The following is a 23639-nucleotide window of genomic DNA, read 5'->3' on the forward strand; positions in this document are numbered from 1 at the left end:
CCCTAGGCCCGTACCCACTGCAGTGCCCACCACTAAGTCTGAGCTCAGTGAAATCCAACTCTGTGAAGAAAGCCCTTCCCAGAGCCTTGGTGAAGCCCCTGGCTACGACGGCCACAGCATCCAGTATGACAAACGGGCAACGCTGCCATGCACGAGTTCCATCCTTAGTCCCCTGGGGGGCAGAGAAACCTTAGCAGTGTCCCAGACGCAAAGCCTGGACACAGCACGGTCCTTTGGGACACTGTCCCAGAGCAGCCCTTCAGGCTGTGGTCTCCTTCTTCTCTTGGTAAAAGTCTGCGTTCCTGCCCCAGGAGCCACGAGCGCCACAGGGGAGACCCTACAGTACCCTAGCCACCCATCCCCCCCTCCCTGGGCCAGCAGCACTGCGGCAGCGCCCCCACAGAAAGCTGGCTGGGGTAGCGAAGACAATCTGAGCAGGGGACCTCTACCAGGCTCCTGGGGTACCATTCAGCCATGAGCAGACAGACTGGGTTGTGTGAGAAGCCCAAGGAACCCCAGACCCTGAGGCTTACCTCAGGGAAGCACTTCATCAGGAGGAACCAGAGCTGGTTGGGGGTGGAGCCGGCCATCCCCTGCACCTGCCGATGGCCGTGCCCAAGCTTCCTTTCTCCAACACTGACACTGGCTCTCTCCAGTGATGGGCAGAAATAAAAAGTCATGTTTCCAGCAGTGCCTAAAAAGTGGTGTCCTTTGTAAACCAAAATATATAAAACATACGTACCATTTTTATTAGGCAGGTGTATTTCAAGTTTACTAGATCAGTCAGCAAGGAGACAGACAACCAGGGAATCAAAAGCCTTAAAACAGTGACAGGATCGGAGCCCAGGCATCCGACGCAGAGTTCAGCAGGACAGACTCCTTCTGTCACCCATACTAACCCTTATCTGTATGCGACTGAAGCATGTGCCTTGCAAGGGGAGGGGCGGGATATGTGCCCATGATGCACAAGTCTTGTGACCCTACTCTGTCCAGACAGCCTTGGGTCCCCCGGTACTAGAAGGCGATTCCTCTGGAATCCCAGCCCCAGAAGAGGAGCAGCTCTGTGGTGTCCAGGCTGCCTCTCCAGAGCTAACGGGTGCCCCACACGCGCAGGAGGCTCAGTTAGTAAATGCTTTCCACTCAATAAATGCGAGGCGTGAATGTGTACATGGCACCAACTCAACACATAGTAAACTTACTGTTTCTTCATATGCATATAAACCCAGAGAACGAAACCTTAAGATATCCTCACGAAGACTCTGAAAGAACAGCTCCCTACTCGGTTTTACTTTCTAAGAATGAAGGAAACATTGTGAGATTCAACCCCTTATTAACTACACAAAATGAGGCAGAGGCAGCCCACCCACCACTTCCAGGAACCCCCACTCTCCCATAGCTTTGTTATCTAAAAATAGTACTTAAACTGTCTAATGGCTACCATTTGCCATGGTAATTAAAAGAATTAAGGAAAAGGAGATTTTCTTTTAAAAACCAAATTAACATCATAATATTCCATGTGCCTATTTTAAATGGTTTTCGAAAAGTCAAAAGCAAACTTGACTACAACCACTACTTTAGGCTCCAGCTAGCAAAAGGCTTTTGTCCAGACACTCAGAAGTTAAATGTCAGTCTAACAATATAAAAATTCTGGAGGGTTAACCAATTTAAAACTGCTCAGTCTGATAGCCAACAGGATGTACTCAACACAATGGAAAATAGTGTGAAGTCACTGTTTACTTGGGCTCCAAATAGTAAAAAGACAGGCAGGTTCCTCTGCTTTGAGTTCAAAGCAGGCCTTTTTCACTCCTTGGCGTCAGAGGAGGAAGGTGCTGAGCAAAGTCACTGGTGAAGATTCAAGGTGTTACCCCAGAACTGCTTGCAGCTCCAGGGGCAGGTGAGGTTTCGCTACCATGAGGCCTGTGTGCTGTGGGAATATCACCAGGGTATGGGGGCAGCTCCGTGGAGACACGAGCAGGGAGCTGAGCAACCCTCCAAAGGGGTCCAGGGTCACATCACATTAAGAGATTTAAAAGTAAAAACATGTGGGAGGAAAAAAATGATCACCTCTGAGAAGCAAGCACTACACAACAGTCTACCAAATAGAAAAGCTACTTGCACTTTCCTCACTTGGAAAACTCTTGCAAATTCTCACTTAAAACAGATACCAAAAGCAGAGGTCCAGGAAGGGCAGTGGTTTCTGCTGATGGTGGTTTGGTTTTTTTCAACAAAGGCAGGAAGGAAGCAAGGCTTTAATACCTGGGTAACAAACTCACTCAGGTGCAACTGGTCCTAGAAGAAGGGAAGAAAGACAAGGTTGAAAACTCACGGCTGAATTCTCCACTGGACCGTGGTTTCTAACCTGGGTAGATTTTTAACGTCTTATGTGGATAAAGCTCACTGAAAAAACAGTTCCTTCTACACGCCACTGAACTCCCTATGCTGTTAAACATTACTCACTACTGAACTGTACACCTAAAAATGGTTAAAATGGTAAACTTCATGTTATATGCTTTTTACAATTTAAAACTTTTATGGTTAAGATGGCAAAATTTATGTTACGTATATTTTACAATTAAAAATAGAGGTTTAAAAAAAAATTACTCAGTCACATCAATTAGACTTCAGAAAAAACACCTGAGGCTTAGGTTCAGTCTTTTAATCATTGATGCCCAGGGAAGGCACTGAGGACACAAAAGGGTAAACGAAGCCCCAAGACAAGCCCAGGTCTAACTGCCCATTTGGCTGCAGCACAGGACTGGGAGGTGGCGTGGCAGTGGGGGAGGAAGTGCGAGAGGTGGGCGGCCAGACTCCGCAGAATCCAAGTGGGAATGAATTACCACATCCAAGACCCGTGTGGCATCCAAGAACCCAATTAAAGCAAATTACAATTATCTCAAGACAGCCCAACAATAATTAACACTTCAGTGCGTATTTATGGCTCCCTACTCCGGGCTAGGTATGAAGCTTCATTTGTAACACATGCAGTCTTCCCAAATTTCACATAAAAATATTCAATTAAGATTCGTATACATTACTAAATCATAAAACACAAGAGGTCATAAACTAAGTACTTATATTATAAATAGGCATTTTCCAAGTAGATTACAGGAAACTAAAAGTTACCTTCTGCTTCCCAAACTTCCCTATGTCGCCACCTCTCCATCTCAGTAGAAAAGTAGTGGGACGACTGTGAGGGCAGGGCAGTCGGTGTCTGTCTGTCCTGGTCAAGGCCGGACAGGGCTGCCAGGACAGGGGCGGGTATGTCCACTGCAGGGGTCTGCTAGCCCCAAGCAGGCACTCAGCAGCCATCAGAGTACAGGGAGAGAAAGGGTTTCCTCTAAATCCCAGAAATGATTAACCAAGCACAAAAGCAGTAATCACCTGATTTCACACTTTGAAGTTAAAAGCTAAGCTTTCTGCTCTATTCTCCTTTATACCATAATACAAAAGATTAAAAATAAGTGCCGTAGCTCAAAACTAATATGCTAATCTGACTTCAAAGAATTAAGTTTAGAAAAAGTGTGCCACTGCTGGCCTTCCCTGACGTAACTGGCTAATCAGACTCCAAAACGGGAGTGAAATGAAATGTCCAGGTGGCCCCAGCCCCTCCCCCCCATCCCTACTCAGCGCCACCCCTCTTACGTCAGCCCTTGGCCCAGCCAGCAGCCTCACAATACAAGCCTCAGGAGCCAAATGGGGGTGTCCCGCCCGGCCCCTACTTGGTGACTGTGAGTTCTTGCATCTTCACTGTAGAATACCATCCCGAGTGTTTTTCTAGGCAAATACTTCAACCTTCAGTGATTAAAGCTGCGACACACTTTTGGTCACATTCTTGTTTGGGGCCCCATTCTTAAGGCTCAACCGTCAAGAACATTTCAACCATGCCAGAAATTTACAGATCAACAAACCTTGTTTAAAAAAGGACAAGACACAACTAGCATCCACTCCCTTCGCTCAGACTTTCTTGCTCGCAGAATTCCTTCCCTCCCACATACAGCGCTGTCTAATTGGCCTGTCTACCTACCTCTGCCTTGCCACAGCTACAAGATTTAAGTAATCACAAACTTCCCTGGTAGGTTTTAAGGGTGCGCTTCCAAAGGCAGGAACAAAACAGCCAGAAGACGGCCTAGCAGACTTTGGAAGCCGCGCTCTGCAAAGCCACGGCCGTCCTCCCACCAGGCCGTGCAGCAGCACACGAGGCCAATGCTGAGCAGGACACGTATACCCGCCGAGCCTGACCTCAGGTTCGCCCAGAGGGCACCTGCGGGCACCACTTCCCTGCAAATTGGTGAAGGCAAAGCTCCTGGGCCAGATCGCGTCAACTCCCGCATTGCTGGCCTTGCCCGACAGGGGATGCCGGGCTCCCCAAGGACCACGGCAAAGATTTATTTAGAGCGTTGTGTCCAGTTCAGGCACCTCTACACCACGGAAGAGGGAGAAAACCCAGTACCCCAAGGACTTTCGTCCTCAACGCTCCAGGATATCCCAGCAGCCCGCCCTCTGCCACAATGCGGATTTACACCCAGGTTAACACAACTGAAGAAGTCCTTGAAGACACCCTTGTTCTCACCTCCCACAGCCTCTACCCCTTCTTTCTGCCGCCTTTGATCATTCCCTTAGCGCAAAGGAAGAAGTGGGTTTCCACTCTGTAGTAATTATTTGAAAATTAATTCCTGCCTTTTAGAATCCAAGGATGAAAAATTACAAGCGATAAGGGAAGGACAAATGCCAAGAGATCTTCCATCTTAACAAGAGAGTGCAGCTGTAATTTACATATTCCTAAATTCTGGGGAGAAAGTAGCAGCTGCGAGGTACTTGTCAGAGGTGGCCAAACCTCCTGATGCACGGAAGGTGTTCAGAGCTGGGATCTGAATCGCCAAGCTACGCCCCTTTCAGGCACGGATGGACTCCCACAGCCCAGGTGGACAGAGATCCCACCAGCCCGCAGCTTAATTTTTCAGATGCTTTATCTTTATTCCCCATGAATCTTCAACTGGCTCCTAAGGTGAGCACACAGGTGCCCTGCCCTTCCCGGTCTCTATGTAAATCATTTGTGCTGGGAGCTAACTACTTGAAGGACCTCTTTTATAAATGGAAAATTTACTTTATGTCTTCTCATTGTAGCAGATTATCCAATGAATCTTAAAAGTTCTGTGGGCTTAATATACCTAATCAAGAGTCAGGAACCTCTGCCTCGCATTTCTCCCACAGGATTAAAGATGACCTGGGAGAGACTTGTGGCTACACAGTCCTCCTAACAGGCTGGCCGCTGGGGGGGTGGGGGGGTGCCTGACCACTCCCCGACCTCTCAGAACTTCCTTGGTGGGTAAGAGGAAAAGGACAGGAAGGCAGAGGTCACAAGCAGAAGAGAGAGCGTGAGGAAACCAGATGGAGCTGTGATACTCTCTTCTCAGACTAAAGCTGCCCTACAGAGCCTGACGGCTAAAACAGGATGTGTGGCCTTGTCCCTCCATCTGTCCCTCCCCCTAGTTATCCTTGGAGAAGAGTTCTGTTTGGGGGCGTGGGGGATGCAGAGACAAAACGGGCAGCGCAGCAACCAATGAGGACCAGGGAGAGCGCCCTCCACATCCTTGACACATTTCTCACCTGGTTGAGAAAATGGTCACAAAAACAGTCGTCCTCACTCTCTCTCTGTGGATCCCTCCCTGTGGATTCCTTCCTGGATCTGGCTGGCTGTTATAAACCCAGTAAGTATCCCACCCATCAACCTGCCTCCAGGCTGGGGAGGGAGCAAAGAGGGAACACCGACTCCCCAGAGATGCTTCTCACCCAGAGAGAGGGGGAGCCCTCCAGTCCTCTGCCAGCCTTAGACCATTACCAGCTGTATTCAGCAAATGATTAGAGGAAAATCCAGACTTCTTTGGAACAAGGAACTAAAAATACAGCAAATTCACCAGTTATTAATAGCATTAGTAGCATTTATCTAGGTAGCTAGAGGTTTGTTTTTGTTTTTCTTAATCAAGCTCTCTTTATAAACTCATATCCACAGACACCTCAAAGAGTCACTCAAACTCTCTACTTGGAGGAGGGCTAAGAAGCAGGAAGTGGCCCAGCCCACTCTTGACACAGAGTTTCCACCTCTCCCACCACAAGGTTAAGTGCGGCTACAAACTTAAGCAGCAGCTTCTGGGAGGGTCAGCTCTGGGAAGTAAACAACTGCAGCTAATTCAAAGCCCGCAAATTGAAAGTTTGCAAACCTGTTTTTCAAAATACTTGCAATGCATCCAGGGATCTCAGCTATCTTCTGCTTTTACAGACTAACTACTAAGTATTAAATTTGACACTGACCTTGGGGCCAAGGACATAACAAGGCCTCCACGAGCATGGAGCATCGCAGACTCAGCAAGTACCTGGCACAGTACCTGTCTGGTCGTGGTCTGCTGGCCTGTCAGTGGTTAGTGCATGGCTCTTGTCGTGGCCCTGGACACAGCAGGCTTTGCAGAAATCATTTCCAAACATTCTGAAGGCAGAGCGAACATGTCCTAACTTCATCTGCCCTTCAACAGGAAAGCAATGGTCCTGCCCACAGAACCTCAGCGGTGGCTGTCCTCTGGGTACGAGAGGCAAGAAGTCAGTGAGATCAGAGGTCCCCGCACTGCGGAGAGCAGAGCAACAACAGGTGCAACAGAGCAACAGCAATTGTTTTCCAACTACTTTATAAATCTAAGTCTGTTCTCAGAAACCTTGTTCCCTAAGTAAATAGAGAATGAAATAACACCAGTTACAACAATCAGCAGCATGAACAACATGGCAAATTAAATAATGACACCTCATGTTTGTTTCACTCTTCGGAGGAAAAACACTGGATAAATATCACAGAAACACCTACTGTTTGCTTCTGCAATAAATGCTTTTCTTTTTCCATAACTACCTTGCTCTAATAAACACACAATAAGAATTGTATTTTGTTAATGATTCTTATTCAACAAATTCTGACCCCCTTACTCAGGATCAGACACCATGCCACCTTCCTCCACCTGCTCTTTAATTCCAACTCCATTCCATTTGACTTGCAATCTCTTCACAAATGAAGAACACCATAAAAACGAAAGTGCGTGCCATTACTTAGAAGATTAAAGTCTCAAGAAACATGAGCTTCCCTTGTTTCTCAATAAAAACATTCCCAACTAGACTGGATGTCCCGAGGGCTGGAATAGGGTCAAATTCACCTGGGTCCTGGGCTCAGGCTGGTTCAGTGGGGGCTGGGACAGCAGGACCTGGCCAAGGTAGAGGAGCGTGCGCATCAGCACCAATCAAGGAGAGCCAAGGCCTCAGAGTGTGACCTGCTAGACCAGTCTGTCCATCCGAGAGCTCGGGAGGGGAGGGCACAGGGGGTGCATGCAGACACCTGCTTTCCCTTGTCCTTCCCTGGGAGATGGGCCATGGTCACCACCCAGTGATGTGGGCTAAGACCCAGCCTTCCAGTCAAGTTCAAATAGGTCAAAGAGCCGAGAGTGCGCCCCGGCCTCTGGTCCCGGTGGCCTTCCTTCTCCACAAGCTAGGACACTGCATCACTGCCCAGCGCAGAGATGTCTACTGTACCCTCAGGTGTCTACTGCTCTGCAGGACTAGCTTCGAGCCCGCCCGTCCTGAGGCCACCCTTCCTGTGCCAGTCCAGGAGTGCTCTTCTTTCACTCCTGGCAGGCCCAATCCCTGCCCCTCATTCGCTGCCTCTGCTCCACAGAGGTTCTCCTGAAGCAGGCTGCAGGTGTCCCCACAGCACAATCATGCCCCCTTACCCTGGAAGGCTTACTCCCACTACATCCAATCAATGCAACAGGTGCTCAGCACACATTTGGTTGGTGAGTTGACACAATGTTTTCCGTCAAATGTGGGCACTAAACCCAAGTTCACTTCTTCCCTTTGCTCTACCACTTGAAAACCAACTAGACATTTCCAGTGTCAGGCATAAGAATTCCCTTTCTGATGCACTGACCTCCCGAGGCCACCGAAGGCTTGTTTCCACGTGACCATCTTCCTCAGAGGAGCTTTGGTCCATCTAATGGGCAGGTTTATCGACACTTCTGAGCACCAGTTCCGCCTGTGAGACAGGCTAGCTTTCTTACTGAACCAAGGATACAAGCTCTGCCAAACTCTGGGGCAGTGGCTCTCAACCCTGGCTGCCCATTGTCACCTGGGCAGGGAACTTAGAAAGCTGATGCCTGGGTCCCACACCAAGGATTCTGGTATCATGGGAGGGTGGGTGGGGAGGGGGCAGAATTCCAACCAATTATAAAGTAAACCCTGCTCTAAATTAGACAGAGCAGTTCTGAAACAGAACAGGAGGCGGACAGTACGGTTCAGGGCCTCGTCCCCATGGAGAGCAGGTACTGAAGGAACTGAAAACTGGCGCACAGCTGAGGAAAGGGGCTTGGAAATGCAGCGACCTACCCTCGACCCAACACACCTGACCAATCCCCACCAGGGGCAAGGACGCTGTATTAAAATTCTCACCAGAACCTCAAACCTACAATTCCAGATCCACTAGCAAGTTTCTCCCCAAGGTCCCGGCCGCATCACAAAACACATCAGTGTTGCTCAGAGGCGGCACGGGCCCCTCTGGGAACAAGAGCGATGCCGGTGCTGTGCTCCCTCCTGGCCTCAGCCCTCCTGAGGGTCGGAGAGGCTGCAGTAGTCCCCGCCTCCACTCCGCTTCTGCAGCAGGAGCCCAAGCATCTGAAGCTGGCCTCCACTACCTAAGGGACCCAAGCTTGTTTTCACATCAGTGAAATGGGGACTATGCTGTCACTGACCTCACAGGTCCACCGTCACAGTGAACTGAAGGTGACACGTCGGCCCTTCAGCCTGTGCAGAGACTGCCTCTTTCAATGACTATGGTTTACCCTGCACGCAACTGCCATAAGGAGGAGTATCACGTTCTGGATGCTGCACTGTCTTAAGGCAGAGACCCTTGGTCACAGCCACTCTGCTGAACAGCTGAGGTCTCCTTTAAGACATGAAAAAACTGAGGTCCACAGAGAGTAAGAGAAAGAGCCAGGACTTGCAGCCAGTTCACCAGGTTAATTCGCCCAAGCCACACCTGCCATCACATGGTCCTTGTGTTCCCGGCAGCTCTTGACAGCTGCCAGGGGATCAGGTCCCCCTCACTGCGTGGCGCACAAAAGCACTCATGAGCGCTTGCTAAGTGGAGTTTTTTCTAACTACCTCTCACCCTCTGGATTCCAGCACCCTAAATGCTGCTGCTTCAGGAAACCTGCCCAACTCGGGCCTCCATTATCCGCTTGGCTCTCCATCATCTTTCCTTCTTCATCAGAGTCTCAGAAAAGTGTGAGCAGGGACCAGATCCGATTTGCTCACACAGGCTAATGATGGCCCAGAGAGGATACAGGTCAGACCCACATCTTCCCATGGCACTGACACCCACCTGGGGGAAAGCTGTGTTAAAGACCGCCCGAAACACCAGGGCACACCTGCTCCATCGCCTCGAGGGACGCTGCACCATTAATTCAAGTCTCTGACAACAGAGTCGTGGGTGCTGCCTCACAGAGCTGGGTGGGCTTTAGGCAGTCCGCAGCCCAGAGCAAGGGCCCCGGCATTAACGTTCAAGTACATCCTTCCTTTCTAGAACTCAGCTCACTGGATCTGATCATTTCCCTACCGAGATAGAAATAAATTCTTTTTGAGCAGGCAGGGTCTTCTTTTATTAGGTTGGTGCAAAAGTAATGGCGGTTTTTGCAATTAACCTTTTAAACCACCATTACCTTTGCACCAATCTAGTAGCTTGTTGCTAAAGCCCATCTTACTCTGCTAATATCTATCATGTGTCACTTGTTCCATGCAGAATAAAAGTAAAAAACTGGACACTCATGAAACTCCTTAATTCAACTGCAACATAATGAAGTAACTGAATACCAAATAATATATTTATTTTAAAAGACTTTCAATAAACAAAAATATGTGCCATTCACCCATATCGTGGTTTCTAAGTGCCACTTCAACTAAAAGGAACCAAGGCTTCTTGTAAAAAGGACTGAAGCCAGGCTGGGGCACGTTGCCTAGACTATCTTGTTGCACCGAAAAGTCAGGAGTGCTCAAACAATTTTGAGGACGTATCAAAAGAACACAGAAACCAGCCTGAAGGGGCGTGCACTGGCCACACATGGGACAATCTGAGCATCAAAATGAATCATGACAAGAATGGAATATATCACATTGAACAAGTTACCACTAAGAACTACTACAAATAAGCCGATGAATAGATATATGGGGGATGAAAAAGCTTTTCTTAGAGTAAGATGACAACGAACACAGAAGGAATGATGGTCTTAGAAGCAGCACTGGATGCTGCAAGTAGACGGTCAAAGTTTGAGGATGAAAAGGGTATTTACATAGCCTCAAAGAGGCCCCCCCATAAATTACTTAATTGCAAAGGGAAAAACAGCAACTTTACAGGAGAGAAAAACGCCAGGCAGTAGAGGAAACCTCCTGACCCAGCACTGATCATCAGGGCAAACCAGTCTCTCGTGCCTACTCACACGGGGCCATCGAAGACGCTACTGGGACGACTAAGGAAACCGAACGTGCGCTGTGGATCAGGTATTATACCAATGTCCAATCTTCTCCTGAGAGATGTACTATGGTTACATAAGAGAATGGCCTCATTCTTTGAAAGTGCACAAGTACTTAGGAATAAAGGGGCATAATGCTTGCCAATTACTCATAGATGGTTCAGGAAAAAAGGATAGAAAAGAGAGGATGACAAAACAAACAAGGCAAAATGTTTTTAACAAATGGTGACTCAAGGTGAAAATATTTAGGAGTCCCTTTTACTATTCTTGGAATTGTTCCGTAAGTTTGAAGTTATCTCAAAATTTAAAACTTATAAAAACATGGCAAGAAAATCAGTGGTAAGAAAAGGGAGAACAGGGCATGGTCCGCCTCCCCTCTCAGCGCCTCGGTTCTTCCCTGGCAAAGCAGGGCTATTCATTGACAGTTGTGAGGCAGATGACTATAAACTGTGAGAGCCTGTCACCCCAACTTCCCACTTACCTCACACCCTAGCACGTGTCCACTAGCAACAAACCCCCAGATTGCATGACTCAAAAGACACTGCTTGCCAGGCCCCCAAGCCTAAGTTCATAAGGGGAAATGAGGACCTTTTAAAGGCATTTGCCTCCAGAAACACTACAAACACAAAATATACAAAAAAGGACTTCATTTGTCTTCAAAAGTGACTTGGGTTATAATGGAAGAAAATGTCAAACACTGGGGCCTGAAATTACTACATTGGCTATGTTTGCTTAAGATTAAAAATAGTTTCATCTTCCCTTCCCAGGAACCTTCCCTGCTGGAGGAAAAACCCCCAACCAGACCATCCCCAAGTGCAGAGGTCCCAGAGCCAAATGCAGAACCCCCTGAAGCCAGGGGTTCCTAGTAGCAGATTCCCGGTCACCATTCAGAAGCCATACAGTAAGCTTCACAACGATGCCATCAGCTGGCTGGTCCTTACCTTCCCCACCTAAAGATATGAATGACTTTCCCTAAATTGAGTTACTATCAAACTCCTTCATTATGACATGAGATGGAAGAGGAAGGAAGGCGAGACAGGTTGAAACAGCAGGAGACAGCATTTTGCCCCTCTCGTACTGCTTGATTAATGGTCTGCTGGGCAGCAGTGTCATCAATTCACACTGGGAGCAATGGCACGTCATAGTCAGGCAGCATAAGAATAAAGGCGGGGGAGCATCCGGGCGATTCAGGAATCAAAACATGGTGCTGTTTTTCTAGTCAAACTTGACTACCTCAGAGGAAAATTGCTATGGAGAATTTATGGGCTAATTATTGCACATAATAAGGTATGTGTGGGGCTCTCTGCTCCTATTGTTGCTTGCCTGGACCTGCCCTCTGGGCCCACTCAAGAACAACTCCGGGCTCAGGGCAGGGGGAAATCAGATGTAAGGGCTGAGCACAGGGAGGGCAGGAGAGGGAAGCCAGAGGGTATCTGGGGGCTCCCAAGTCTACTCTTTACACTGTGGTTTCCTTGTTCTTAGAAACTTGAACCTTTCCTAAATAACATTTCTAAATCTACGTCTGATGCCTATTGTCCTTCGACTGAGGGGCAGGGGCGGGAGGCATGCTAGACCCAGCTGTCCTGGAGGTGCAGTGCACCCTCCGGACTCTGAGGGCACTAGGGAAAGAACCATCTATCCCAGGCCAGTGCCACCATCTGGGACAGGCAGTCACGTGCCTAAGCACAGAAGTACGGACCGATCCATGCTGACCTTTCTCTCAGATCAGCCTAACTTGTACACACGAGCAATTAACCCAACAGAAAGTGGTGACCTCAACAGCAACTGACATTCCAAAGTCCTAAGATGACCCTCCCAACTCTATACCATGCTGGTTCCTGGTTCAAAGGCTGCCTGAAAAAAATCAGGTGACCTAGGCAACGCCAAGATGAGTAACAGGAAGTGGGAGCCACACACCCCCAGGAGGCCATGATACAAACCCCCAGAGAAAACACCAGCATGAAGCTGAGCTTGAAGCCCCTCAGCAGATGTTGTGGTCACCTCATCTTCTAGAGACATACACTCAACTATCGATGAATGAAACGATAGGTCTGAGATAGGCTGCAAAATAATGTGGGTGGGACAGTGGTTGGGAGTGTGAATGGGGCAAGAGTGGTCACAGGTTGACAGGTGTCAGGGCTGGTAATAGGTACATGGGATTCATGTACTATTCTGTCTTTAAGTGTACTTGAAATTCTCTATAACATAAAGTTCAAAAATGAAATACAATAAGAGGCATATAAACAGAATTCCCCGTAATTAAAACACCAAATAGATCCAGCAATTCACTCTTAGGTATTACCCAGAAAATATGGATAAGAACGTTCATATCAATATTATTCATGATGGTCAAAAACTGGAACAACCCAAATGTCCACCAACAGGAAAAACAATAAACTGTGGTATAGTTATATATGAAATACTATACAACAACAAAAGAAAAACCACTGTACAGAACCACCCAGATGTCAGAGATCTAATATTCAGTGAGAGGCACACAGAGTAAATGCATACATAAGTGAAAAAATGTGTCGAGCTGTACAGTTAAGATTTATGCATTTTGATACATGTAAATTATGCTTCAATTTTTGAAGAAATAGTGATGTAAAAAAAAAATACACAAAAAAAACCCAGCAAACACTGCTAGTTACCAGGAGGTTCAGTGAATGAGTCGATTTTCAAAGCCTGAAGAATGAGAAAACTCAGCTCTGGCCTGGGACAATTTTGATCAGGGCCTGCCTGCTCACCTGCCTGCTACCTGCCCACACCTAAGGTGAAAGCTAGCTGATCACAAATACCAAAGAACGCCAGGGCAGCCAACCTCAGAAAACATGGCTTTAACTCCTACTTTACCTCCTAAGCAACTAGCCATGGTTGTGGCCTTGACCTCACCAAATCCCGAGAAACTCAGTTTTTCAGTGAAATGGTATAGATCTCTCATACAGGAGATTCAGGGCTCCCTCACCGCCATGCCTGCTGCTGGCCACCTGACACCGACTCGTGCGGGCAGCTCCTGAGGCGTCCCCAGTGGCCTCGCCACCCTCCCTCCAGTACACCCACGCCTCCCTGACTCCTGACTCTGGAATTCCTTACATTCTCTCCTTAAAGGACAGCCCTCACAAAACTTGGATTCAAAACCAAAAAAAACAAAACCTAGTCTACCTCTTTGGGCCTAAGCAACCTTAGTGAACACACAGGATGCAAAAACCTGAATTTAGTTGGCTTCAAAACTTTTCAGTAGGGTGGCCGGTTAGCTCGGTTGGTTAGAGCGCGGTGCTGGTAGCACCAAGGTTGCTGGTTCGATCCCCGCATGGGCCACTGTGAGCTGTGCCCTCCTTCAACAAAAACAAAAACAAAAGATTAATTAAAAATTATTTAAGTATAAAATAAATGAAAGTTTAAATGTGTGAAATAATAGCACAGCAAACAAAAACCCCACAAGTGCATGTTAAGTGTCCCAGCACCATGGAAAGGCCCGATAAATCCCGGTACGTCACGTGAGCGCTCTTCTCCGGGGCAAGGCCCACCTGAAGGGCAAGAGGCTGGGTATATACCAAGGTACAGGCCAGCCGTGAGCACAGCCCTTCACCCGCAGCAACAGCCCATCAGGCAGTGGCTCTGTCTGAGGGGATCACAGAATCACCCTCACACCAGACATAGGCCTGCTGCCCATCTAATTCTGGGGTAAACCGGGGAGGGGCTTGCACACAAGACAGCCGTGACCAGCTGACAAGTTCCTGGCCCGGAGCCTGAGCCTACTCTCACGTTGAAGCCATACTGTCGCCCTCCACAGGCCCACATTTTCAGCCACCTGCCAGCATGGCAGCAGCACTGGCAGCTGACACATCTCTCTATTCTGTAAGGCAAGTCTCTGTCCCAGAACTGGAGACGAGCAGGTGAGGCCACGACCACAGCCCACAGAACCTTCCACTGTTCACCCAGCCCATCCAGCCTAATGGTGCAGATATGGGAAAAGACTAGATTCGGGCTGAGCCCTCTACCCGTTTCTCCATTTCCCTGCTGCTGTGGCTGTGCCCTAAATGGAAAAGCAGGAAAACTCTCTACAATAGCTTTGAAACACAGAAAATTTGTAAAACACAATACTCATAGGACAGAGTCTGAGGCAACCATCTAAGTCATCAGAACCAACACCTTCATTTTATAGATGGATAAACTGAGGCTTCCAGTCCCCCAGGTGGAGAGCCATCAAACAGGATGAGAAGCTCTCCTAGGCCTCGAACAGCCTTTTCCCTATCAGAATATCCTATAAACAAAGGGGGAAAGGAAGAGAGGAAAGTTGAAGGGAGGGGACAAAATGAGGACAGATAGTGAAAAGACAGGGGAGCTGCGACTTAGGAGAAAGGGCAGTGTGAAGGAAGAAGGAAGCGCCTGAGAGGGGGACCGCAGTGTGAGCCCACCCCAGTGCACTGGGCCAGAGCAGACATGGGCTCCTCCTCGCTGGGAGGCTGGGGAGGCTGGTCTGACCAGGCCTGCAGAGCGAGAGCCTGAGGTGGGCCTGGCCTCTCCCAGGCCCCACCGTCCTCCCACAGACGTGGTGCTCTGGGGACCTGCTATGAGTCAAGTGTGGAACGGGGGAAAGCAGCCCTCGGGAGGAAAGACCCAAACCACTCAGCCCCGCCAGCCAACCAAGCCTCCGGATCCAGCTAATGATTCACAGGAAGGAGGGAGAACAGCTGAACTGCACCCTGAGACACAACGCTACACCCGACTGGGAGACTCCCCATGTCACAGGCCAGGTTCTTCAGCAGATAACCCGTAAGGAAGCGGGATAGAGGGGGCAATTGTAGATTAAAGAGACTTACAAGATATACCAAGTTTTTAAAGTAGACAAAATGACACTATACATTTCAGAGGTAAAATCATAAAGAAACATAAGGAAATGGATCCTTACTGTATAGGGGTTACCTTTGGAAGGAAAGACAGAGGGGGCTGTGGCAGGGATGGGGCCCATGGAAAGGCATTTTCTGGGATCAGCAAAGCTCTATTTCTGGACCTTATAATTCACTAAGCTATACTTTTTTGGGGATGGGGTCTTCTTTTCTCTCATTTTGTGTTATTTTATACTAGTAAAGTTTTTTAAAAGTTTAAAATACATTTTTAAAAATAAGATGAAGTAAACATAAAATCGCTCCTGAATGAGCTTGGAGACTTTGCGAAGCAGCGCAGCAGGAAGAGAACCCAGCCAGGAATGGTGAACACAGACGGTAGGTACCTCTCCTTAATGCTGGGGTTCAGCATTAGGAACCCCCAATGGCCGCCTCCCCAGGTCCTATGCCCTCCAACAGCTCAATTGGTTATTAAGCTGATACTGTGGCCACCTGCATGACTTCTTTATCCATCTCTCAACTGGTGCCCAGGGATACAGTACACGTGTAGTTTAACGGGGTGCCCCCAAATCCTAACGTGTCTCCCTCCAGTCATTCCTCTCTCCGCGGCAGATTCCCTGACTCCCACCCCCTGACGGGCTCTGACCTGCTCCCCTGGAGAAGCACACCAGCACTGCCTCTCAGGTCCCACCATTACTCTCTCAGAGCTAGTCCAGCCTCACTGCCTCCGTTTCTGTTTGGGAGCTGGCTCTATCTGTGCCCCCACACCACCATCATCTCAGGGTTGGCCAAAGTCTCTACCCACCACCCATCCCTACCGCTCGCTGACTCGGCCCCACTGTGGCCTCTGATCCCCACCCCTGGCTGTCCCCAGAAAGTAACCCCTTGCTTCCTATCTCCTCCAACTGACTTGGGGATTAACAGAGCAAACACGGCAAAGTTCCTCCACTTACTGTGAGTTATCTTCTCCCTCCCCACCTCTCCCCTCCCTAAGGTTCACCTTCTCTAATCCCTCTTCCTGCAATTATCCTCCAAAGTCCACCCCCCACCCCTGCACACCCTTGTCACCAAATTAAGAGGCCTCCTGTGGTTCACTCTGACTAGTCTCTGGAACTGCCCCCTTTCAGGCCCCACCAGAATCATCTAAGGCCCAGCATCAGGAAATGGCTCGATAGGTAACAGACATTGTGTGCACCCAAATCTCAGCTTGGCTTTGAAAATAATCTAGAACTGCCTGCCAGCTCCCCAGGTCCTCCCCCAATCCCTCACATCGCCCCCCCCCCCAGAGATACGCCCCCCCACACCGCCTCTTTCCATGAATCAGAGGCACACTGACTGCCTGTGGTCAATGCCAGGGGCGGGACCCTCAGCCTCTCCAAACCACACTTTCTTCTGAAAAATTCCAACTGAAGGAAATTAACCTTCACTTCTCCTCCCTCTTTTGCCTGGTCAGGGGAAGAGTAGGGCCCATACCTGTCTCTCATCCATCACCAGATCCATCCCTGGGGCTTACTTAGCACAGTGCCCAGAACATGACAGAGACTCAAAAACCACCTGCTGAATGAATGAACCAATAACTGACACTCAGTGCCAACAAGGCCTGCCCAGGGGCGGCCGGTGGCTCAGCTGGTTAGAGCACGAGCTCTGAACAACAGGGTTGTCGGTTCAATTCCCACATGGGATGGTGGGCTGCGCCCCCTGAAACTAAGATTGAAAACGGTGACTGGACTTGGAGTTGAGCTGCGCCCTCCACAACTAGATTGAAGGACAACGACTTGGAGCTGATGGGCCTGGAGAAACACACTGTTCCCCAATATTCCCCAATAAAATTGATTAAAAAACAAAACAAGGGCTGCCCACTGGGTGTCAGCTGGCCGTACCCTCCATAGTCCATAGGCTAGCCTGTCTTGGAAAACTGCTTAATAGTCACTATTTAATCTTGAACACTTCCTAGATCAAATTCCTTTTTTCTTTAACTTTTTCCAATTATAAACATAGATTCATTAGGTGAGCTAATCCATGTAAAGACTTAGAAAAACGGGGTGGCCTGTGAGCTCAGTGGTTATAGAGCGTGGTGCTGATAACACCAAGGTTGCCGGTTCAACCCGCGTGGGCCAGTGAGCTGCGCCCTCCTTGAAGGAAAAAAAAAGCCTTAGAAAACGATCTGACACACTTTAAAATGTATCTACAAAATGCAAATAATCTTAATCCAGTCCCCCATTATCTCTCCGTCTTCTGAGCGTAACGTGTCTGTGCGTAAGACAACCTACACGAGCAGGCGAGCTAAGGAACACGCACATCCCCGTGCGCCGCTGTGCGCCCTGCGTTCTCCACCCCAGCTCCAAATCTGAAAGAAGACTGCCAAGGTCAATCGTCTCCCCACAGGGACAAGGAGTCTTAGTGCCCGCAACAGACATGGACTAGCTTCCACACGGGGGTGGCTTCCGTTCCACTGAGCATCCCCTTCTGTCCACCGCCTGCTCAGTTCAGCACCACCCAGGACCACACGGCCGGGAGCAGCCTGGGGGCCCTGCTTCCCCTCCACCCTATCAGAGGACTTAGCGTGAGCATTCAGAGCTTTATTTTAAGCTCCTCTCTGGTGGTAACACGTCATTTTCCGATAACAGCCAACAGCTCTACCCTCACTTGCCTCTAACACAAAGGTCAGAGACCACATGCCTTCACTCTCTGGAAATCACTAGGAACTTCTCCACTGGGAGCCCAGAGGCAGGTCCCCGCAACACAGGATCGAAAAGTACAGTGCCTTTATCACCTGGAGACTGGAACCCAACTTGTCTTTAGCACAATGATTCTCTGCTCAGAATGTGGGCACCACGCCCCTCACAGCCCCGTAGCTCTGTGATCAATACGGCCCGTAAGGAGCTGGAAGCCCCACACGTCAGGTTTCCAGGGAGGACGCTCACTTTACAGAGGTTCAGACATTCCATATGAAGTTAATCCTATGCACCAAACAACAACAAGAAATCTTAAAATTCCTGTTCTAAAGAGTTCCAACCCTACAGCTCAGAGGAATCACATGTTCCAGGAACAGAATCTGCCGCAGCCCAATGTTCAACCAGGAGCACTCACTCGCTCCAGGCCTCCTAAAACGCATCTGCTGGCTGAAGAGTCAAAGTTTTACATTGTAAGTTAGTCAGGAAGTCATACAGTCACACAGGGGGAAAATAACTATATGTGTAGCCCTGTGAAAACTAAGGGCTTTTCACACTAGGCATTCATTGCTTTTAATAACTCAAACAGAAATAAACATCTTACAAAAAAAGAAACTGAAGCAATTCCACTCACTCAAGTCACATGGCAACCCTGCCGGGGTCTCTGCTCCTTCTACTCCACTGGTGAGGTTCAAGGAAGCAAACCTGGGCACATCAAAGAATCGCCAAAGAAACTCCTTAGAAATCTACGCAAGTTGTCTAGTTAACTGAGAACTTCGTCCTCAAACTATTTTATCCTTTATTCAACATGACAGAGGCCAGTGCCTCCAAGCACCACCCAATCCAAGAAAACACCAGAGCACTCAAAGCTCCACAGGTGAACGAGCAGTCACCCTAGATAGAGCAGCTTTCTGGGAGCCACCAATGGCTACATTTGTTTTTTTAATAAAATACTTGGTACATATAAAATAATCTATTACATATGTAATCATAAAATAAATTAAAAAACCACCCCTGAACCCATCACTCAACAAAAGAAACGTGTCCAGCCTTTATTAAGTTTACACCAGAAAAAGGACAGGTGTAATAACGAGTAACAATTATATAAAGGCTGGGCCGGCCCGGTGGCTCAGGCGGTTAGAGCTCCATGCGCCTAACTCCGAAGGCTGCCGGTTCGATTCCCACATGGGCCAGTGGGCTCTCAACCACAAGGTTGCCGGTTCAACTCCTCGAGTCCCGCAAGGGATGGTGGGCTCTGCCCCCTGCAACTAAGATTGAACACGGCACCTTGAGCTGAGCTGCCGCTGAGCTCCCGGATGGCTCAGTTGGTTGGAGTGTGTCCTCTCAACCACAAGGTTGCCGGTTCAACTCCTGCAAGGGATGGTGGGCTGCCCCCCTGCAACTAGCAACAGCAACTGGAGCTGAGCTACGCCCAACACAACTAAGACTGAAAGGACAACAACTTGACTTGGAAAAAAGGCCTGGAAGTACACACTGTTCCCCAATAAAGTCCTCTTCCCCTTCCCCAATAAAATGTTTAAAAAAAAAAAAAAGACAATTATATAAAGGCTATGCAGGGCACGTTACTAGAGAGCCTTTATTTCCTCCTCAGCAGCCTATGGGGAGGATATTCTGTCCCAATTTTACTAAGGCAGAGCGATCAAAGGCTTTACTTAATGCCACATTAGGATGCTAGGGTTCCCAGGGACTCAGTACCTCTGGTAGGTTCCTTCCTCAGGCCCAGATTTCTACTGCTGAGGGCACTCAGTGTTTTCCTTGTCCAACCTCATCACACTTATGCCTAAAATCTTGCCTGCCTTACCAAAAAGCAAGGGTCCTCAGTGGACAGACCTTACCTCCTGTGAAGTCGTGATCCAAAATATGGCCAGGCACTGTCTGAAAAGAAGAGTTCTCCTTTAGAAAATTTAGTACCAATATAACAAATGCTGGCTTTTGCGGTGTGCGCTCAGCATGGCACTATGTTTTATTCCTTTATTTGATAAAAACAAAACGCCACTCCCAATCCTAAAACAGAGAAAGAAGCACATCACTCTGCTCAGTCAGAAGTATAAAACAGTCAGTATTTTTTTCCTGTAATAAAAGAGAGAGAAAAAAAAGGTTAGAGGAAGGCAACCATCCAGGGCAGTGCCAGAGCCAGCTGCTCTTTTCACAAGACACTTCCACAGAAGACAAAGAAATCGTACATACTGAAACATCATGGAGAGAGTGGATTTTTTTACTCATTAGATCTAGAACAATTCCAGGACCATTCCCAAGTCTACCTATCTGGGTTTGAGAGGAGCAAATTTCGCAGCAGCCAGCCATGCAATCAGAAACCTCACGTAGAAAAGCCTTTCGCCGGCTCCAGGAGCGCCTGGCCACGGCTTCTCCATCCGCCCACCACCATCAGCTCACTCACCTCCTCTTCACAGAACCTGCTAACGCACAACAGCTGATCACACCTGGCTCCCTGTCTGAATCCAACACCTCCGAAAAAGCAGCTGGTGGCCTCTATCTATCCACTCACCAAAGCTGTAAGTACCTCATAGGTTTTTCCCAGGGACACACGGGCTTAGGGTCAGAAGAACCTCCTGTCTGGGAAGGCAGTTTGATTATCAGGGAAGAGCACCCCTAACCAGAACACACCTTCTTTTAAAAAAGCTGAGTCCCTGCAGCGCTATTCACAATAGCCAAGGCTTGGAAACAACTGAAATGCCCATCGGTAGACAACAGGATTAAGAAACTGTGGTACATTCGTACAATGAAGTGTTACATGGCTATAAAGAAGAATGCAATCTTACAATTTGCAACAATATGGATGGACCTAGAGAACATTATGCTAAGTGAAATAAGTCAGTCAGAGAAAAGACAAATACCACATGATCGCACTTTTATGTGGAATCTAAAGAACCAAATAAATAAGCAAAGTAAACAGAAATTGTCTCAGAGATATAGAGGAAAAACTGATGGTTGCTAGATGGGGGGGGTGAGGGAGAAGGGGAGGGAATAAGAAAGCACAAATTGGTAACTACAATATTGCCACGGGGATATGAAAGACAGTTTGGGAAATATAATCAATAATATAGTAAAGATGGGGCGGCCGGATGGCTCAGTTAGTTAGAGCACGAGCTCTGAACAACAGGGTTGCCGGTTCAATTCCCACATGGGATGGTGGGCAGCACCCCCTGCAACTAAGATTGAAAACGGCGACTGAACTTGGAGCTGAGCTGCGCCCTCCACAACTAGATTGAAGGACAATGACTTGGAGCTGATGGGCTCTGGAGAAACACACTGTTCCCCAATATTCCCCAATTAAAAAATATATATATGCTAGTTTCATATATCATTTAAAAAAAAGAAATGGGTGCTCAACTACCCCAAATAATAATAATTCAAATGACAAGAAGATCAAAAACTGGTCATTCATTTTTAAAAAATAATAATGTTGTAAAGATTTTGTAGTGTCCGATGGGCACATGTCTAACTAGGGAGACCACTTCATGGATGGTGTGGGTGCCTGACGACTGCAGTGTACACCTAAAGCTGAAGCTGAATAATATTGTACGTCAACTATAATTTAATACCTACATAGTCACGGGATGTGGAGTACAGCATAGGGAACAGAGTCAAGGGAATTGTAATAGATATATATGATGTCAGAGGGGCAACAGATTAGGGGAGGGGGTTACCACTTTGTGAGGCGTGTAAATGTATATTACATTGTTTTGTACACCTGAAACTAATACAAAAAAAAAGGAAGAAAAGCAAAAGCTGAGTCCCTCTGGCTTCCCCTACCTGGAGAATCATAGGCTGGCATTTCATATCTTCAATGAATTGTACAGTTGATTAAGGCCAAAATAAGTCTTTTTCCCTAGCATTATTAAGATATAATTGAGGGGGGGGCCAGATGGCTCAATTGGTTAGAGCACAACCTCTCAACAAGGTTGCCGGTTCAATTCCCGCATGGGATGGTGGGTTGCACCCCCTGCAACTGAGATTGAAAACGGCGACTGGATTTGGAGCTGAGCTGCGCCCTCCACAACTAGATTGAAGGACAACGACTTGGAGCTGATGGGCCCTGGAGAAACACACTGTTCCCCAATATTCCCCAATAAAAAATTAAAAAAAGAAACAAGATATAATTGAAAGCCAAACAAATTTAAAAACAAGAATTTAAAGTCAGTTTATTCACAAATAGACTAATCCTACGCTTACCGGTGGATTCAGGACATAAGAAAGGCTTGCAGGGCGTGCCCAGCTTCCTGTGACCAGGCACTCAGCCACCCTTGGGAGCAGCAGGCCTGCCTCTCCAAATATGGCCTCAGATCTGCAGCAAGAGTGAGCTCAGGCCTGCAAAGGGGTCCACAAGAATGTTTATCAAAACGTGACACAATCAGAGGGCAGACTCAGGGGCAAACAAAGCATGAGCCACCCCTCAGGACACTCCTGAATAGCAGGGCGGCATGTGAGGAATTGACTGCTTGCACATGCAGTAACCACAGCGGACCGGACGGAGAGGCCACGGCAGGCCTGACACTGAGCGGAGGACTGTGCCTGTGGGCACAGCCCACAATGGGCCCCATTCTCCCTGGAAGCTCATGGCAGGAGGAGAGAGGGGAGGCCAGGACATTCCTTCACCCCCTCACATGGAGGAAAAGGGCACAGGCAACCCGGAGAACCAGAGGCCTGCATAGGAAGAAAGCTGAAGAAGCCATTTTCCTTTCCAGCTGCACAAATCAAAAAAGGGACCCCTCCTAAAAAGAACAGAATGGAGACCTAAGATGCCATCTGATTAAATCAGGTGGATTAAATGGCCTGCACAGGAGTCCCCTCCCTGGTCAGCAAGGCCCAACCAGAAGGGGAAAAAACCTCAGGGCTTTGAGGGGACAGGGGACCCCTCAGGCCCTATCAGCTTAAGGCTGGCACTGCAAGCAGAACAATCAATTTCTCCTGCTAAGGATTTCTTCCTGGTGCCAAGGAATCCAGTCACTTTTTAAACTACGTTTAAAACTGGGAAAAGCACATCTTCAGACTGGCAAACAGTGTTTGAAGTCTAACTGCTAACTCGTCTGACAAAAGTGTCATCTTTTCCAGGTAAGCAGAAGCAACAGCTGGTAGCACAAATCCAGAAGAGAAAGCGAGACAGGAACCCTACTTGTTATCTATTTGTGACTTTCATAAATTCTATTTTTAGATCTTTATTAAAGAGCTTCTCTTCTAGTCTCCTCCTACCAAATTTCTCTACTCAGGCGATTCAATCCTCCCAACACTGCTCAAAAGTCTAAAAATATAAGACACTTACTGAGGCCTGCTTAACAAACAGGTAAAGCAAAGTTCTCGACACGTCCTCGTTTTCCACTAGACCCAGAATCCAGCCTGCTCCAGGGCTACTCGTGCGGCAGATCTCCACTACTGAAGACCCAGTAAGCAAGGCTCCCTGAGGTCAGGGCAGATCCAATGCAGAGAGAACTACCCTCCACGCAGGCGTATACACAGACATTTACAGTGATGAGAGATGCACGTTTTATGGAAGCATTCCATAGTAAAACAAGAGCCCAGAAAATGGATGG

At 48.1% G+C, this 23639-nt stretch overlaps 1 protein-coding gene across 22 annotated transcripts in view; it reads right to left on the minus strand.

The window, feature by feature from the left end:
• The window catches only part of DAG1 (dystroglycan 1), a 55168-nt gene that overhangs the window by 24770 nt on the left and 6759 nt on the right, over positions 1 to 23639 (minus strand). For 2 of the 22 annotated variants that reach the window (XM_088798137.1, XM_088798142.1), the window contains exons 2-5: positions 22285 to 22419; positions 19926 to 20094; positions 18704 to 18774; positions 13759 to 13885 (exon numbers count right to left, since the gene is read on the minus strand). The exons of 3 other annotated variants lie outside the window; for them this stretch is intronic. The gene's annotated coding sequence lies outside the window, so the exon portion shown is untranslated. Of the gene's footprint in view, positions 1 to 533; positions 897 to 6383; positions 6572 to 13758; positions 13886 to 18703; positions 18775 to 19925; positions 20095 to 22284; positions 22420 to 23639 lie in introns of those variants that run through there. 17 more of the 22 variants (XM_074312333.2, XM_074312339.2, XM_088798138.1 and 14 more) reach the window with 16 other exon arrangements.

The sequence above is a fragment of the Rhinolophus sinicus genome, chromosome 5 (assembly GCF_057876585.1).
Source record: "Rhinolophus sinicus isolate RSI-liver-muscle chromosome 5, RSI-T2T, whole genome shotgun sequence".
In the NCBI taxonomy this organism is placed as follows: domain Eukaryota; kingdom Metazoa; phylum Chordata; class Mammalia; order Chiroptera; family Rhinolophidae; genus Rhinolophus; species Rhinolophus sinicus.